This window comes from Dasypus novemcinctus, chromosome 22 (genome assembly GCF_030445035.2).
Source record: "Dasypus novemcinctus isolate mDasNov1 chromosome 22, mDasNov1.1.hap2, whole genome shotgun sequence".
Taxonomy (NCBI): domain Eukaryota; kingdom Metazoa; phylum Chordata; class Mammalia; order Cingulata; family Dasypodidae; genus Dasypus; species Dasypus novemcinctus.
Window position 1 is genome coordinate 42,133,069 of NC_080694.1, and position 17,616 is coordinate 42,150,684.

Here is a 17,616-nt window from a genome sequence, read left to right on the forward strand (position 1 = left end):
TCTTTTTTTTTTTTTTTTTTTGAGGTACTGGGGGCCAGGGATTGAACCCAGGACATCATATGTGGGAGGTCAGCACTTAACCACCAAGCCACATTGGCTTCCCTGAGTTGTTTTCTTTTTCATTTGTTTTGCTTGTTGTTCATTTTTGTTTTTTCAGGAGGCACCAAGAACTGACCCCAGGACCTCCCATGTAGGAGGTGGGAGCTCAACTGCTTGAGCCACATCCACTCCCCACTCTCCATCTTTGTATCTCTGGGAGAGTACCTAACCTTGTAATAGCTTTTTAATAAATGTTTGTTTTAATTGAAAGTGTTGATAGAATCAAGGATTTATGCCAGTATGTTAGGGTGGCTCATCTCAAATGCTAGTTCCCTATTAATCTTAAATGACATTTCAAGTTCACTTAGTTACTAATTCAATACTATTGCAATCAATCATTTAAATATGCTGTGATAAAATATGTTGACATTTTTAAATGTTTGAAAAATAAATTAGGTTAGTTTTCAATGTAGTGGAAAGGGAAATAATGAGTTTAAAATCCACTGTAGAAACCACATAAATGAAAGCATTTTGTAAAAGAAAACAAAAAAAAAATAATGAAAGGTAATAAACTTAAATTCAATAGGTTAAATTCTTCTTAAAAAAGAGGAGCAGCAATTGTTGAGGTCAGATAAGAATATAAATGTATAGAAATTTGAAGGAAGAATTTTATACAAGAAAGACTTCTAAAAATAAGAAAAAAATTAAAGAGAAACTAGAAGTCTGAAACACTAACACACATACACACTAAATTATTTCCATCTTTGGTGAGCAGCATTCTAAAATGGCCTCCCAAGAGTCTCACCCTTTGTTGTACATGCCCTGTATCATCACTTCCCCTCGAATATATGAAAGACTCGTGAATATGATGGAATATCATGCTCACAACTAGGTTAAGTTACGCCACAAAGGCAAAAAAATTTTGCTTATGTGATCAAGGTCCTTAATCAGTTGACTTTAGGTAGATCAAAAAAGAGATTATCACAGTCAATCATGTGAGTTCTTTACAAGAGAATCTAGAGGATAGAGATGGGAGCATTCCAGAGAGTTGAAGCAGCAGTAGACCCTCTCCTGGTGGCCTTGATGAAGTAAACTTCCATGTCATGGAGAGGGCAATGTGGCAAGGAGTGACAGGCGGCCTCAAGGTGCTGAAGGCCTCAGTCTTACAACCATGAGACAGTGAATTTTGCCAACAACCAGTGAGTTTAGAAAGGGATCCCGAACCTCAGATTAGATTGTAGCCCTGGCCAGCATCTTGACTTCAGTCCATTGAGACCCCGAGCAAAAGCCCCATCTCACCCATGCCTAGACTCCTCGTCAAGTGATGAGATAGTAACGTTTATCACGTTTAGCCACTCAGTTGTGATCATTTGTTATGCAGCATAAGAAAACTAATACACTACCTTTATCACTAAGGGAATTGTTCTTTTTGCTGATTTTATTGTCCTTAATCTGCTTATTACAACATTTCCTCCTGTGAGTTCTTGGCATGAGTAGCCCTTATTTTTCTTGCTTTGACTGATAAGTATAGCAATCAGTATCATACGCACTAAAGAGATCAACACTAAGACACATGAAGCATGCTCAGAAATATCGCACAAAACTCCTACTTCATAAGCAAGAGAACTTGCATTTACCCTAAGTTCATTCTGAGCCCACCAGTCAATAGTAGCCCTTTGTTCCTTCTTTAAAAAGAACTCTTGAATTATGAGGTAGGAAGTGAGTGCACAAAAAAGAAGCATGCATAGTTAAACTTTATTGACTAAAACTTCATTAGCCAAAAAGTTCAGAACTATGAACTTGGCAGCTTCTAAACTCCTCATATGACCTCAAGACTAACTACCCACAGAATCTACAAAACTGACCAGGAGGCAGGAGATCAGCTACTTGCTTCATCAAACTTTAGGACAAGGCCTCTTAAGGACGTCTCTGGCACCTCCTCTGCTTCTTATTTTACATGTGCCCCTTGGGCTCAGGGGGTAATAAGAGAATATGTTTCTTGTTTAAAAAAAAAAAACAAACCAATTACCAAGCACATCAATTATTTAGGAAATGGAAAACACCTCAAGAAATCTTCTTTCCTAGTCTCTGATCTTCAGAGGGCTGTTGCTAAACCATCCCAGATTTTAGACAGTCATCGTATTTTTAGAGATTTCCAATAAACAAGATAACATAATAAAGAAGAAACCTCCGTGTCATGACATTTACTACACCACAGTCAATTCTGCATAAAACAGGATTTCTCAATATTGACTCTACTGAAGTTTGGGGCCAGATAATTCTTTGTTATGCATTGTAAGATATTTAGCAACATCCCTAAATGACAGTAGTATCTTCCCCACCAAGTTGTGACAACCAAAAATCTCTCCAGACTTTGCCACATGTTCCCTGGGGAGCAAGATCAGCTGCCATTGAGAACCACTGGCATACATCTATCGATAGTGAGGCCACATCATTGTGCATATTTGCAGAGTCACTGTGAGAAGATTGGGTTGATGCCCATTTCCATCATTATAGCAAGTGTGCAAGTACCTGATGTGTTAACCAATATGGTAGCCACTAACCACATGTGACTACTGAGCACTTGAAATGTGGCTAGTCTGAATTGAGATGTGCTGGAAGTAAAAAACAAATACCAAATTTTGAAGACTTAGTATAAGAAAAATGAAAAATATCTCATTTAAAAATTCATATTAAGGGAAGGAGATGTGATTCAAGTGATTGAGCTCCTGCCTACCACATGGAAGGTCCCAGGTTCAGTTCCAGTGCCTCCTAAAGAAGACGAGCAAGACAGTGGGCTGACAAAACAGGCTGGTGTGGAAAGCTGATGCAACAAGAGACACAAGGAGGAAAACATAATGGGAGACAAAACAAAGCATAGAGCAGAAGTGGCTGGAGCAATTAGGCACCTCCCTCCCACATGGGAGGTCCTGGGTTCAGATCCCTGTACCTCCTAAAAAAGGAAGAGCACACAATGAACAGACACAGTACTTGCAAAACAAGGGGGTGGGGAAAAGAAATAAATAAAATAAATCTTTTTTAAAAACTCATATTGATCACATGTTAAAATAAAAAACATTTTGAATATATTAGGTTAAATAAAATGTATTATTAATATTTGTGACAGTTTGAAGTTATTTTATGAATACCAAAAAGTTTATTTTCTTAAACTATTCTTGCCGTGTGGTGCCCTCTGATTCATTAAATTCAGTTGATGGTCCTTTTGATTAGATTACTTGATAAGATCACTTTAGGACTTTTGATCGGACTGTCAGTGAGGCATGAGCCAGTTGGGTCTCTGCCCTCTGGCTAGGTCTGATATAAAGGGAAACATGGAAAGACATACACACAGAGGAAAAGAAAACTCCCATATTCGATCCTGCAGTGAGAGTGAAAGTTCTCCAGGTTCACCCACAGCTGAGCTCAAGCACAGACACCCCAAGAGGCTCAAAGTCGTGAGCCCCAGGGAAAGTTGAGCCTTACACCTTATAGCCCACAGCTGAACTCGGGAAGAAAGTGGGACAACCTAGACTGAGAGAGGAGGCCTGGAAAGAGACAAGCCCTGTGCCTGGTTTCCCACAGCTGAGCTCCAGGAGATGGTAGATTCTGGAAGGGAAGGCAGAAAACAGTGGTCATCTTTGCTGTGTGACAGGATGCTAGAATCAACAGTAGAATTTGGTGAGACAGCATCTCTGCTGATGCTTTGATTTGGTAATTCCACAGCCTTGGAACTTTAAGCTTTTAAACTCCCATTATAAAAGCCAACACACTTCTGGTATGTGGACAGTACTTTGGCAACTAAGATGATATTAATGTCAACTGTTGAACTTTTTAAAAATGTGGCCTACTAGAGAATTAGAAATTACATATATAACTTGCATTGTATTTTTATTGGGCAGTGCTTTCTGGAAAGCCAAAACATTGCATGAGAAGTACTTTTGTTCCTTATTAAGCCAATGGTATTTAAAGAATGCCCTCTGTAAGAGCCTAGGTCTGCATTAATTTCTTTTGGCCACACCCATTTGACAAAAGTTCATTTATATCAAATTGTTCACATTTAGTTTTGCACACAGAAAAGCAGGTCAAGGGAAAAATCACCTAGAACTATTCTTCCAATTGCAATGCCAGAACTAATTAAATACAATCTATTGCTCCCCATCCCCAAATAAATTTGAGACTCTAGACATATATGTTGCTAGAATCACAGCATGTTTCTTCTTTAATTATTACAGAGATAAAAATCAAATTCCAAAGGAAACAATTTCCAGACACCTTAAGACAATAAAGCCAGCATTTATTTGAAGAGAAAACAAAAACAAGATGGGCTGCCCAAAAAGCATTACTTATATAATAATTTAATTAATAGCACACTGAGAAAATAAATTTCCCTTTATGTTTTCCATCACTATAGATTTCTTTTGTAGAGACTTATGCAACCTGTTGATGCAGGTTCCTTGCTTTTCGATGCATTCTTGATGTCCATGATGTACTAGGAGTGGCTCATGGGCGCTCAACTTAAGATCAATGGAGTTAATTTGCTAACTTAACTCAGGAAATCTGAATCATGGTTGCACCATCTGCTTTCAAGCATGAGTGGAATCACGAGTCATTTGATGCAGTAGAGGTCCAGAATCCGTGTCCACTCTTCCCCCCAAAGAAGAGAACCAGTGTCACAGTAAAGAAAATATTCCATATTGGTTTTTTTGAACTATGAGCAAGAATGAGAGATGGCAACTATTGCTACTAGTTACACTATCTATTCACTAGTTAGTAAATTATGTTGGAATAGCTCATGGTCTCATATTTTTCTAGACAAGGCTAAGACACCTATTTCTCTCTAGAGGAAAACACCTCTACCTCCCTTCATGATCTCCAGAGTGTCTGGGAAATGCTGTATGCCTTTGGAAATTGAAGAAGATGCCCAGAGAAGAGAAACATGCAACTGAGATCAGCTGAAAGCCAAAGTACAAATGAGGGCTCATGTCAGAAAAAAGAGGCACGTTGGCAGTGGCCCATGGGTAAACTTGAGTGTGATGTTCTCAAGACAGGCATTGGGCCATCAACCAGGACCCCGGGACTTGAGTAGCAAACAAGTCAACCACTACAGTACATATATCTACTTATTCACTGACTTTTTCATTTGTTCTCTCATTTTATATAAAAACTCTGTATCAGACCTGTGCTAAATACCCTGGGTTTTCCTCATGAAAGGAAAGAACACGTAAGCAACAGGCAATACTACACAATTACTATACTCAATTATACTATTTTCAACTTGAATTTGAATATCTACAAATGGTCTGTCAAGGCATTATGGTGCAAGTTTTTCTGAAGACCCCTTCATACTAAGAGAAATATTATATCCCAGTCCTTTGTGCTACAAGGGACAATAGCCTAGTTCTTTCACCATTCATTTATTCATCATTCAATAATTACTTAATTCTTTTGTCTTCCTGGGAGACAATTAAACCAGACAGTGTGTTTTCTTGTTTGGTGTTGATACAAGATTGAGGAGATGGGTAGGAATTAATAAAAATGCTCTTTGCTTTTATTACATCAATTGAACAAATTATCTCAATTCATAAATTTGATTTTTAACATCATTCATTCATTTGAACACCTGAGAACTTAATGAGTTGGACTTGTCTGAAATGGAATAAATTACATCAATTCATAAATCTGATTTTTTTTTAACTTCATAGATTCATGGGAACATATGCGAGAACTTTGTGACTTGTGCCTAGTTGAAATTCTTAGGTGGTGTATCAACTTGTTTTAAAAGCATTTTCAGACAGTAAGGCATCTGACCAAAACAAGCCAGTGACTCTAATCCTGTTCATCAGATATCTCTGCTTTACAAACTCTAATATGAGATTTTCTTCCATATTCCCTTACAATGCTGACCTTTCCATATTTCAACATCCACCAAACAATTTAAAATTCCATAAATGTTCAAAGAAGCATGTATCCCAAATTAGAAACACTATCCCACTTTCATTTCTCTAGCAGGCATTTATGGAAGCCAGATTTTACTGTTGTGGTATTTGTAATTGAGAGTTCATAATAAGCAATGAAACAACACCCAGCATAAGTAAGTCCAAGGTAAGATGTGATCTGCAGGCTTGGTGTTTCTTAGAAGTGGGTTCTAGTAAGAAATGAAACTCACACCAATAAAACCAACTGCAGAGTTCACTGCTCAAGGCTTTACTATGCTAAAATTCCATTTGCTGCAAATTGTGCTATTTCCAATTTCTTTTAGTGATAAAATGTATGAATAGCCCCCAAAAAGAAGCTTTTTATCAGAAGGTCTAGTAGAATTCTGAGACCAGAGCTCTCTGGAGCTCTCTGATCCTTTCCTCTCTTCCCTTGGGCAAAACTCCACAACAACTCACTAATCATTAATAATTCCTTTACCCATTTAGTTTCAATGAATACATAAATCAACTATTTACTCTAGGAGGAGACAGGGGACATTGTTTGAAGCCAAATTCTTTGGGGCATCCAGAGTATGTAAATTACATCCTCTTCTGTTTGAACACTGAATAAGTAAAGGAAAAGAGGGAGGAAAAAATGAAGCAAAAATAAGACCCTGAATAGTAGCTAATCTGTTCTGTGACTTTATTTATCTAACATCATACTTTTAGGTTGGTTAAAGATTGTGTTGATAAAACAAAAGAAAATAATACCTATGGACTTTTGATGAGGTTGAGTAACATGACATGCCATGAAACTGAGCAGTTTCTGTGTTTGCATTTCATCATTTCATTTTTTCCTTTACTTAAGCCACTTAGTAATTTAAACATTGTTTAATTTAGGTAAACAAAGACAGTAGATGTCATTATTTTATTTACCATCCTCAAACTTACATTGAACCAACCTAAAAGCATGACATTAGGTAAACAAAGGTATATAATAGATTACTTAAGATTCAGTCTTACTATTGCCATTGCTTTGCCCAAAAAAGGAATAGAAAAGAATGTATTAGAAAACGATTAAATAAACAGCAGGCAAAATAAAATATTTACAGACTAAGACCACATTGGAACACACAAATCCCATGATTGAATGATTGATTTTTGTCTATACCAAGTGGAAAGATATCTTTCAAATTCAATGCAATGTTAATATTACTATCTCATCTCATGGCTTGTCCAATGCCATCATCTATGAGGTCTAAGTTTGCCTAATCGTTTCTAAAAGCCTCAAAGTAATTACATAATATAGTAATTCAGAAAAGGAAGTATCTTAAAGTTTTACTTCTTTTACCCTTAGGCAGGTTCAAAACTATTCTTAAAAATTCCTCAGTATCCTCAAAGTTTAATTTATAATTTAAGAGTTCTAGAAAACCCTACCTGTTTCTCCCCGCCTGGCAGCATTTTCCTTTTGAAACTGTATCTCTACTGTCGTCTCCGTAGTGACAATTAAGTCTGCGTTTCATTGTGAGAAGACTGTTGATATATTCAATAGGAGTGCAAGTGTCTTTACCGTGGCAACGCTCTTTGACCTGATAGAGTCCTGTGACATTAAAGATACAGGTTATCTCTCAAAATGATATACCTACTTTATCTTCCTTCTGAAGGAAAACACTTGTAACTTTGAAGAAAAAAGTTTACAAGAGAATCGTCTGAGTGAATGTTTATGAATCACCCTTGGAGAAATAATTCTTTCCTCACACCTCCCTCCTCAAAAAAAAAGAGAAATGCATACACATATATACACATATGTGTGGTTGTGGGTGTGTATGTGTGGTAGAATTTTAGAATCACAAGGTTGGGAGATACCTTCAAGATTACCTAATCTGCTACAGATAAATACACAATTAAGCAAAGAGAATGTTTAAGAAGAAAAGAACATTTTTTGTTTTCTGGGAATAGGCATGGTAGAAACATCCATGATAGCTACATGAGAAATGAGCAGAGACAGGCATCAAGGAGGACATTTTTTTTCCAACACATTGGAGATAAAAATTAATAGGCAAAGTGTATCGGGGAAAAAAAAAAAACAGATGCTCTGCTGAAAAGCCCTTCAGGCTGAATTGCATCAACTGGCTTTCTCTGGTGAGACAGGACTTCAGTGAGTCGCAGAATAATTGCTACACAGCCCAGCCGAAGCATCACGCTGTACCTGGCTTTATGTTCAAGCAACCATCCACCGATGGGAAGGGGGTTTCCGTGGGGGGTTAGGCAGCCGCCAGAAGATGCATGTGATTTTAAAGTGCACTCCTTTTCATTTGAAAAGTGTCCTCTTTACACTTCCCAAAGGATCAGAAGCCTCGACTATTCCTTATCCAAGCAAAGCAGGTGCAAACATTATTTGTTGCATGTTAGGATCCCAAGAAAGGATGTGATGCAATGCTTGCGTGTGTAATAGGTGGCTGTATCAGTTAAAAAAAAAATGCAGACAAGTCTTGTAGTTGAAAAGAAAATAGGGATATTAAAATAATCTCCATATACAGATAGGATGCAAATGCAAGGATATTATGAAAGTTCTAATCCAAGCAGGGTATCTTCTTCACGTCTATCGGAATATAGCAGCACTTGCTAAGAGACTGGTTCTCAAATGCGGTCCCTGGGCCAGCAGCATCAGCTGAATCTGTGACCTTCCAAGAAATATAAAATTCTCAGGGCCCATGGCAAACCCACTAAATCAGAAACTCCCTGGATGTGCCCAGGGATCTGTGTTTTAAGAAGCCCTCCAGGTAGTTCTCTTGCTTGCCAAAGTTGGAGCGCCTCTGGCCTGGTGGAGATCTCAAATATTGCTGCACCTAAGGATAAGTGTATGAGCATTCACCATTCTGATTCAGCAGGCCTTGCTCTCCCCAGAAATGTTGGCTCAGTAGGTATTTTATTTATTTATTTTTTAAATTTATTTCTCTCCTCTTCCCCACCCCCACCCCCAGTTGTCTTCTCTCTGTGTCCATTTGCTACATGTTCTTCTGGGACCGCTTCTATCCTTATTAGAGGCACCAGGAATCTGTGTTTCTTTTTTTTTTTTTTAATTGTGTCATCTTGCTGTGTCAGCTCTCCGTGTGTGCGGCACCATTCCTGGGCGGGCTGAACTTTCTTTCACGCTGGGCGGTTCTCCTTACTGGGTGTACTCCTTGCGCGTGGGGCTCCCCTACTCGGGGGACACCCCTGCGTGGCAGGGCACTCCTTGCACGCATCAGCACTGGGCATGGGCCAGCTCCACACGGGTCAAGGAGGCCCGGGGTTTGAACTGCGGACCTCCCATGTGGTAGGTGGACGCCCTAACCACTGGGCCAAGTCCGCCTCCCTCAGTAGGCATTTTAAACCACATCCCTGGTGATGTTGACCCAGCTAGACAGCTGATTGGCCCAATGCTGAAGATGCTACCTACATCCGGTTGACCACAGCTAATTGAGTGTGACCACTGCTTATCTCTAAGCTGGTCAGGATCTCTGAGCCTTTTTGGTCATCGGTAAAAAATAGTAATACACATCCTAAAGGACTATGTTCAGGATTCGGTGAGATGAAGTATTAAAAGTATATAGCATGCCTAGCTTAAGAGAAGTGCTTGAGAAATAACCATTATTATTTAACATGGCTTATTGCTTTCCGTGTCGTTGGGTATCTTAAGTACTGAAAATTGTCAAAACCCTCTAATATAACATCCCAACATGGTAGAAACTACTCGACTTATTTGCAGACGTAATTTGACTCTGGACGTACTTGTGGAAGTTCAAAAGGGACACTGATTCACCAGCCTTCCATCAAGAAGCAAGAAACTGACCGATGAAAACACCCAGCAAGCTTCTTGTCTCCGTGATTTTTTTCTAAAGTGTCTTTGTTTCAAAGAAATCAAAATAGCACAGCAGTTAGGAGCACTATTTTCAGACTGCCTGAGTTCAGACACTGGCTCTGCCACTCCCTAGATGTTTGACTTCTAACCCCATGTATCTCAAGTTCCTCTTGAGTACAACGGAGGTGATAATAGGTTCCTACCTCATAAGGAGGATCAAATGAATTAACATACTTAATGGCTCTAGAACAGTGCTAGGTACAAACCTTTGATGAATATTAAATATCATCTAGTTAGGAAACCATTGATGTTAATTTTCTGTGTACTGATCATGGTACATTTGAAACCACCATACAATCCTAGGAAGGCTGCAATGCTCTAATGATGAATGAAAGCAGATTTTACATTTTATTTTATTAATATTGAATAGAATTTTTTAAAAAGAGAGCAACTTCTTGTTTGCCTTGAAAATGATGAAAGTTATGTCTCAGGTCAAGGGAGCTAGGATGCTATTGTGTTTCATGTGACTGAGAATTCAAGAGTGAGTGGAGGGAAGCAGACTTGGCCCAGTGGATAGGACATCCGTCTACCACAGGGGAGGTCCAAAGTTCAAACCTCCTTGAACTGTGTGGAGCTGTCCCAGGTGCAGTGCTGATGCGTGCAAGGAGTGCGGCGCCACGCAGGGGTGTCCCCAAAGTAGGGGAGCCCCACGCGCAACAGTGCACCCTGTAAGGAGAGCTGCCCAGCACAAAAGAAAGTGCAGCCTGCCCAGGAATGGTGCTGCACACATGGAGAGCTGACACAGCAAGATGACGCAACAAAAAGAAACACAGATTCCCGTGCCACTGACAACAACAGAAGCGGACAAAGAAGATGCAGCAAATAGACACAGAGAACAGACAACCAGGGCGGGGGTTGGGGGGAAGGGGAGAGAAAGAAAGAAAGAAATCTTTAAAATATATATATATATATTTTTAGATATATACACTCTTGGAGAAGGCTCAGCATCACAACTGAAGTAAACCTATATTTGATACACTTAATATAGCTGAAACCTAAAATATTCCAACGGTAAGCTGAGGTTTATAGAAAGCAAAGTGTCAGAAAAGTATATAAAGAGAATCAGCTGATATTGTGCTTTATAATCCCAGATAACCTAAGGAAAGCTTTCCTCACTCGTTTAGAAACCTACAGATTCATACAAGCCTGGTTTGCCTTCAAATACCTCATCATGCCATCAGCCATGTTAAATTGTTTAAACATTGAATTCATAAAAAGAAGATTCGCATTACCCCAAACTTCTATTAATCTTAAATAAAATGTCTAATAAAGCTTGAGAGGGAGCAGATGTGGTTCAAGTGGTTGAGCCCCAGGTTTCCACATGAGAGGTCCTGAGTTTGGTTTCCAGTGCCTCCTAAAAACAAAACAAAAAAAAAAAACAAGCAAACAAAAAAAAAAAAAACCAACTCAGGAAAACCAATGTGGCTCAGTGGTTGGATGCTGGCTTCCCAATTATGATGTCTCAGGTTCAATTCCTACCCCCGGTACCTGAAAAAAAAAAAAAGAAAGCTTAAGAGGAACAGTTCTTTGGGATTCTTTCTAAAATAAGACATAAGCATTATTTTATATACTGTCAGATATATATAAAGAAATAATGTCATAGCACCAGTTTCCCCAAAAGCCTAAAGTCATTTCATATTCCATTTCTTTTCAGAATAGCCTTAGAAGGTTAAAATATTAGCAAAGGCTTTCCTCTAATCTTTTTTTGAGAAAATTGCAGCCATTGCATTACTTAATAACAGGTCTTAAAAATATGCAGGTTCTTATTGCAAGAAGCAGGTTCTTAAAATGCAGCCCATCAACACTAGTCTGCAAGTTTTCCACAGCAGATTCAAAATGCAAGTTAAAAAACAGTTGCATGTATTGGGGGCATACTGGTAAAATTGTAAGTTTAAAAATAAGTAACTGACTAATGTCACTTTCTGCTTTTATGAAAGTGTTTGGCTAGGGTAGGGAGTGGGTAGAATTAGGGTATAGATTGAATCTAGGCTAATGTTAGGCAAAATTTCAAAATGACCTAAATTTTCAAATCCCTTCTTAAGGTTAAGCCGTATGAAATTACTATATTTGTAGGTCAAAAGAGTCGAATATTCACAATTTTCCCATTATTCAACTTAATATTTTCTGGTGTTCTCTGTCCCAGGTTCAAGTGCCAACTGACTCTCTACTGCCCAAATCCCCCAAACCCCAATTGTAGCAACTGTAGCAATTTGAAGGTTTGCCTTCAGATGCTTCATACTTCTAACTCTGCTTTCACCTATGCCAAGTGAATTCTTAAATACAGAACATTTAGATAAAATAAAGGAATGTAACCTATGAAGGAAATATTTAGGGATAGATGGACCTTCTAGGACTACTTAAATCAAAACATATTAGCAGTCAAACTCTCCATCCTACCTACCTGTAAAGAGCAAACAACCAAAAACAAAAAACAAAATGTTCTGCAACTACTAGCGAGACTGCATGTTCAAATATGTACCTATAGAGATTACATCTCTTTCCATCAAAATCTAGAATGATTGCTGGCAGTTAAAATATTTCTCTTAGTGATTTTTTTTTCCTTTCAGACCTATTTTCCCACGTGGGTCTAATTCAGTTATGAACATGCAAGGGATCTTTTTTGAAATCATTCCAAATTTGTGTCCTTGTCAATAAGCCAATTCCTCTGTGCTTGGCCTGCTCTGCCATTATTTTATAGGGGATGCAGCAGAGCATGGTGATTTAAAGTATGGTCTCCATTCCAGTCCACCTGGGTTCACATCTGGCTCTACCACTTAATAGCTGTGGTGACCTTGGGCAAGTCACTTGACCTCCTGTGCCTCAGTGTCTCCTTCTATACAGTAAGGACCAAGACACTTATCTCTTAGAGGTGTTAATGAGTTCATGAATTAAATTAAATGAGCCAAGAATTGTAAGTGCTTAGAATAGTGACTGGCCTATCATTCAATGTTTTTAAATACAAGACATAATTAATAATATATGATAATGTGAAATTAATATATTAATATATAAATACATATTCCATAATATGTTAACATATGAAGTGAAAATATACAATATATAATAGTATAGCCAGGGAAAAGGGAGAGGGAAGAAAGAAGCTATGATTTAGGACACTGCTAAGGCTGGTTTGAAATGTGAAGGGGAAATCTCACCCTTTCTAGGAAAAAGAGGTCGAAGAAACAGAGGAACCCTGTGCCAGAACTGCTCCAAAGCCTCCAAAAGAGACTGAGAGAAAAAGGAAAAGCAGAGGGGAGGGTGTTTTGCCCCACTTCCCCTTTGGCACTCTTGGGGGGAAAAAAGACTTGCCCAGTGTTGCCTCGACAACCTGGAAAAGCCAGTCAGGTATCTAGAAAGTTTCATCCAGCGTTGCTGGGTCACCCTCAACCCCCGTGTCGCGTGCAAGCGCCCCTGAACTCCCTGCATCTACCTTTTGGGGTGGGTGGTGATCACGGGGTGAGCTGCAGAGCTGGCCAGAGGGCTTTGCCTTAGTTGTGGGGTGAAGTGGCCCAATGGCCAAGGGTTATCGGTCTGACGCCCGAGCCAGCAATGCATGGAGGGTGGAGGCAGCACAGCCCCAGGAGAGCGGATCGGGGTTCATATCTGCAAAGCGCACCCAACTTGACCACGGATTTCAGCAACAGACTCGTGGAACACTCAACAGCAGAGCCAGACAAACTACAAACCTCAGTCCCCAAAAACCAACTCCACGAGGTCGTACCATCTCACCCCAATGCCCACAACTCCACACGGAAGAGGAGCAGGAGAAAGGCAAGAAGATCCACAAGGTGGCTGAATTATTCAGGAGACTAGTTTCGCTCTCTGCAAGCTTACTGAATTGAATTCAATTTCATTTTCCCACCTACTCAGTAGCGTGGGGCTCCTCGGGAATCCTATATTAGCGATGAAAGATAAAGAAAGGAGATCTTTGCCCTTTGAGGTGTACCGAAAGGAAATTTGCTACTGTGGGAAAGGGTTGAGTTTAATTTTCACAAGGGGAAGCCGGAGCCAGCTCTGCTGTTGAGGAGGGAGAGTAGGGGTTCCAGCAGCTTTGGCGCGCCAAAATTTTGAAAAGTTTCGCTGAAATGACAGACGGTCAATGGTGAGTGCTGGGGGTGGGGCCCGAGCAGGGAGAGCCAATGGTGAGTGCTGGGGGCGGAGTCCGAGCAGGGAGAACCAATGGTGAGTGCTGGGGATGGGGCCCGAGCAGGGAGAGCCAATGGTGAGTGCTGGGGGCGGGGCCAGTAATTAAAGTGGCGCCCAATTTGAAAAGCTTGCCAGGGGCGAAAGCTGCACTGAGCCCGCCCAGCCCGGGTGAGTGTAGTGGACGCTGAATCGGGTAATCAGAGCGGGAACCTGTAAGTTACTTAGAACTCTTGGATAGGCTGTAACCCCTGAAGTACCCAATCAATGGGGAGCAAGGGAAGGACTCGTGTATTAGGTTTAGGTTATAAATATCACTGTTTCTTGTTGTTTGGTCTACTGGCCATTTTATCCAGGTCTAGCATCCTTTCTTGCAAGATAATTAATAAAATTCTTTTCTCCTCCACAATCAGATGAGCTTTTGTTTTCTTATAGGTGCATCTTTCTTTCTAACAGTACCCTGCTAGAAGCACACCTGGAGAACAGCTTGTGTGATTAAAAAAGACTGATTTTGACATTTTGAAAGACAGTTTGTTTCCTAAAACTATCTGTAAAGGGGAAGACATAAAGACCAGAGCACGGGCTTTGGGACCTGGTTAGCCTGGTTCGAGTACCTGCTCTGTCCCTTTCTTCGATGGGTGTCCTAGGCCAGGTTTACAGGTGGCAGTGCTGCAGTCCTCACACCTGTAAAAGAGGATATTAAAGTTTCCTACTTAGACACTTACTGTGAATATCACATGCACATCATAAGACTTTCTATTATGGGGTTGATGCATGCAGTATTGTACAGGCAAAGCACTCAGAATAGGATTTGGCACAGACTAGTGCTCAGGATTAGCTAAAATTAGTAGTAAATATACCACTCAGTAGACTTGTGTGCTAGTCAAAAGCAAGTTGATACTTCAACCAGCTAAACCTATTAATGAAAGAGATTTTTGCAAGCTAGTCACTTGACAGGGATACAGCTAGACCTTTAACCTTATTTTCAGTAGCATGCATGTGGCTAAACTGCTATTTTAAAATTATCCTTTCATTATTCATGTCCAGCCTATGCATCTGGTTCATATGATTTTTAGCATTGGATTTACACAGTTATTTTGTAGAAGTGGGGAAATGGGTGGGTTGTTTAAACCCATTATCAAAATTAAACTACCTCATGGAACCAAATGACTCAGACAATAATTGATTTTGAACTTAACAATGTGGAAAAAATGGGATTTTTCCATTAATTATTTACCTTTGATCTCTCTAACAATTAACCAAATGGTATATGCATAGTCTCCTTAGGACATGGGAACAAGCAGGCTTAACTGACAGGTGGTCGAAAAGAATTTTATAAACTATTAGCCTTTTGTATTTAGCTTCCATTTGCTAATTTGTTTGCTAACTCAATCATTTGATAAACATTTATCGATTGCCCATGGTATGTTTGACAATATACCAAGTACATCGGGATGGCTTAAAACAACAGAAAATTTTTGTCTCAAGGCTGTAGAGGCTAGAAGGCCAGAATCAAGTGTTGGCAGGGTCACGCCCCTCAGAAACTTGTAGGGAAGAAACCGTCCTTGCCTCTTGTAGCTTGTGGTGTTCCACAGCAGCCCTCGGCATTCCTTGGCTAGTAGAGACATCGCTCCAATACCTGCCACTCTCCTTCTTTACCCTGTGTCTTTCCTCTACTCGTGAGGGCACTAATTCAGTATGGCCTTATCTTAACTCAACTTCACTTCCAAGTAAGGTCACGGTCACATGTCCCAGCGGTTAAAACTTCAACATATCTTTTTTGAGGACACAGTTCAACCCCTAACATTGAGTTTCTCTCTTTAGCCTGCAATGTACACATTGATGTTAGTCAACGCCTCCGTGCAGAAGTAGGCTGTATGAGACGAGCAGTGAGCAACGATGAAATTGGAGTACCATACATTAATATTTCTAAATGAAGGCATACAAAGAGGATACCGAGAAACATAATAAAATCACACTATCAATAATCCCTACGCAGACAATTAACAAAATTTGAGACAATTTCACAGAGCACCACTGCTCAGCTCTACACGATCATGTTCAATGACTCTGACCACTCTCTTGAGAGGTAACTCATTCCATTTGCTAGCTCTCAAATTAAGAAAATATGCCTTTATAGTTAGCTGACATCTCCCCCCTCTAATTAAATTTCAATCAATAACATAAATTGATTCTTCTTAAGATGGCAGCCAACACAATGAGAACAAAAAAATAAGGATAATAATAGCTGATATTATAGAACCCTTACCATTTTCTGGGCAGAGCACTAAATATTTTAATGAAAAACTTATGCAAATCTTGCAAGAACTACATAAGGTAAGTATGATTGTTATTCCCATTTTACCACTGAGAAATTTCAGAAAGAGAGCTTAAATAAATTTTCCAAGTATATATGACCAGCATTTGGCCACACCAAGATTTAACCTCAGACTATTAGACTTCAGACTCTGTGTTTCTCACCATTACGCTTGTACTATCTCACCAAAATGGTTAGCAACAAGACCTATATTTAATAGTAGTACACAGAAAATATTATGGCATGCCTCATTCTTCACAGTGGAGGGTCATTTGGAAGGTTGGACTAAATCTGGGTTCTGTTCTATCTCACAAAATAAATCAAGACTTTAAATTCATCTTTTTACCAGCATGTGAGGCAGCTTGTAAGAGGCAATGAAGCAACGGTTTAATATAATACAGAGAAAAAATAATGGTTTCTGAGCACAATAACTGACAGCAGTTAATTTGAAGAATGTAATCTTCTTTACATATAGTTGATGGAAATATCTTATTTGAAAACCAAACTTCAAGCAATTGCAGAGTGTAAGACTTCCCTAAAAAAAAGAAACTTACAAGAGCCTATAAAAAAGAAAGGGGTAAATTGTGAGCAGAACCTAAAATCTGAGAGAGTGGAAATTTAAAACAAGACAATCCCTTAAGCTACATTAGCTAAAAGTGTCACCTTGAAAAGGAAATGTGTCAGGCAGTTCCCACAATATATATATTTTTATAATTGGTTGCATATGTATTTATGGGAAAGATAAGTACAGCAATACCCTTAGAACCAGGCAAGCAGGGTCCCAGTTCTAGGTTCAACTTTAGACAATCCTGTTCTGGTTATCCACCAGCTGCAGCTTTCCTTTAGCCTGAGTTCTGGAATGAAGATGTAATGACAAGCTGCAGCCAACCTGCAATGGGCATGTTATATGCGTAAAAAAACAAACTTTTGTGCCTATAAGCCACTGAGATAAAGGGATTGTTTGTTACTACTGGATTACTTTGCTGACTGATATAGTTAACTTGACTATAAATGGGTGTGTGTCTCAATGTGAAGAGGGAAGTAGGAAACCTTTTTCATTTTGCCTTTTTATTCTTCCAGGTTGTTTGAATTATTATTATTATTATCATTATCATTATTATTATTATACTTTATTTTTCTACCTAAATGCTAGTTGAAATACATAGTGTAGATTCAAACAAACTCACTTAATCCTTTGGCTTCTTTATATCCTGCATTAAAAAAAACACTTTAGATATTATTATTATATAGCTACCTAAAGCAGAGAGAATCTATCTAATGAAAAACAACATTTTCTT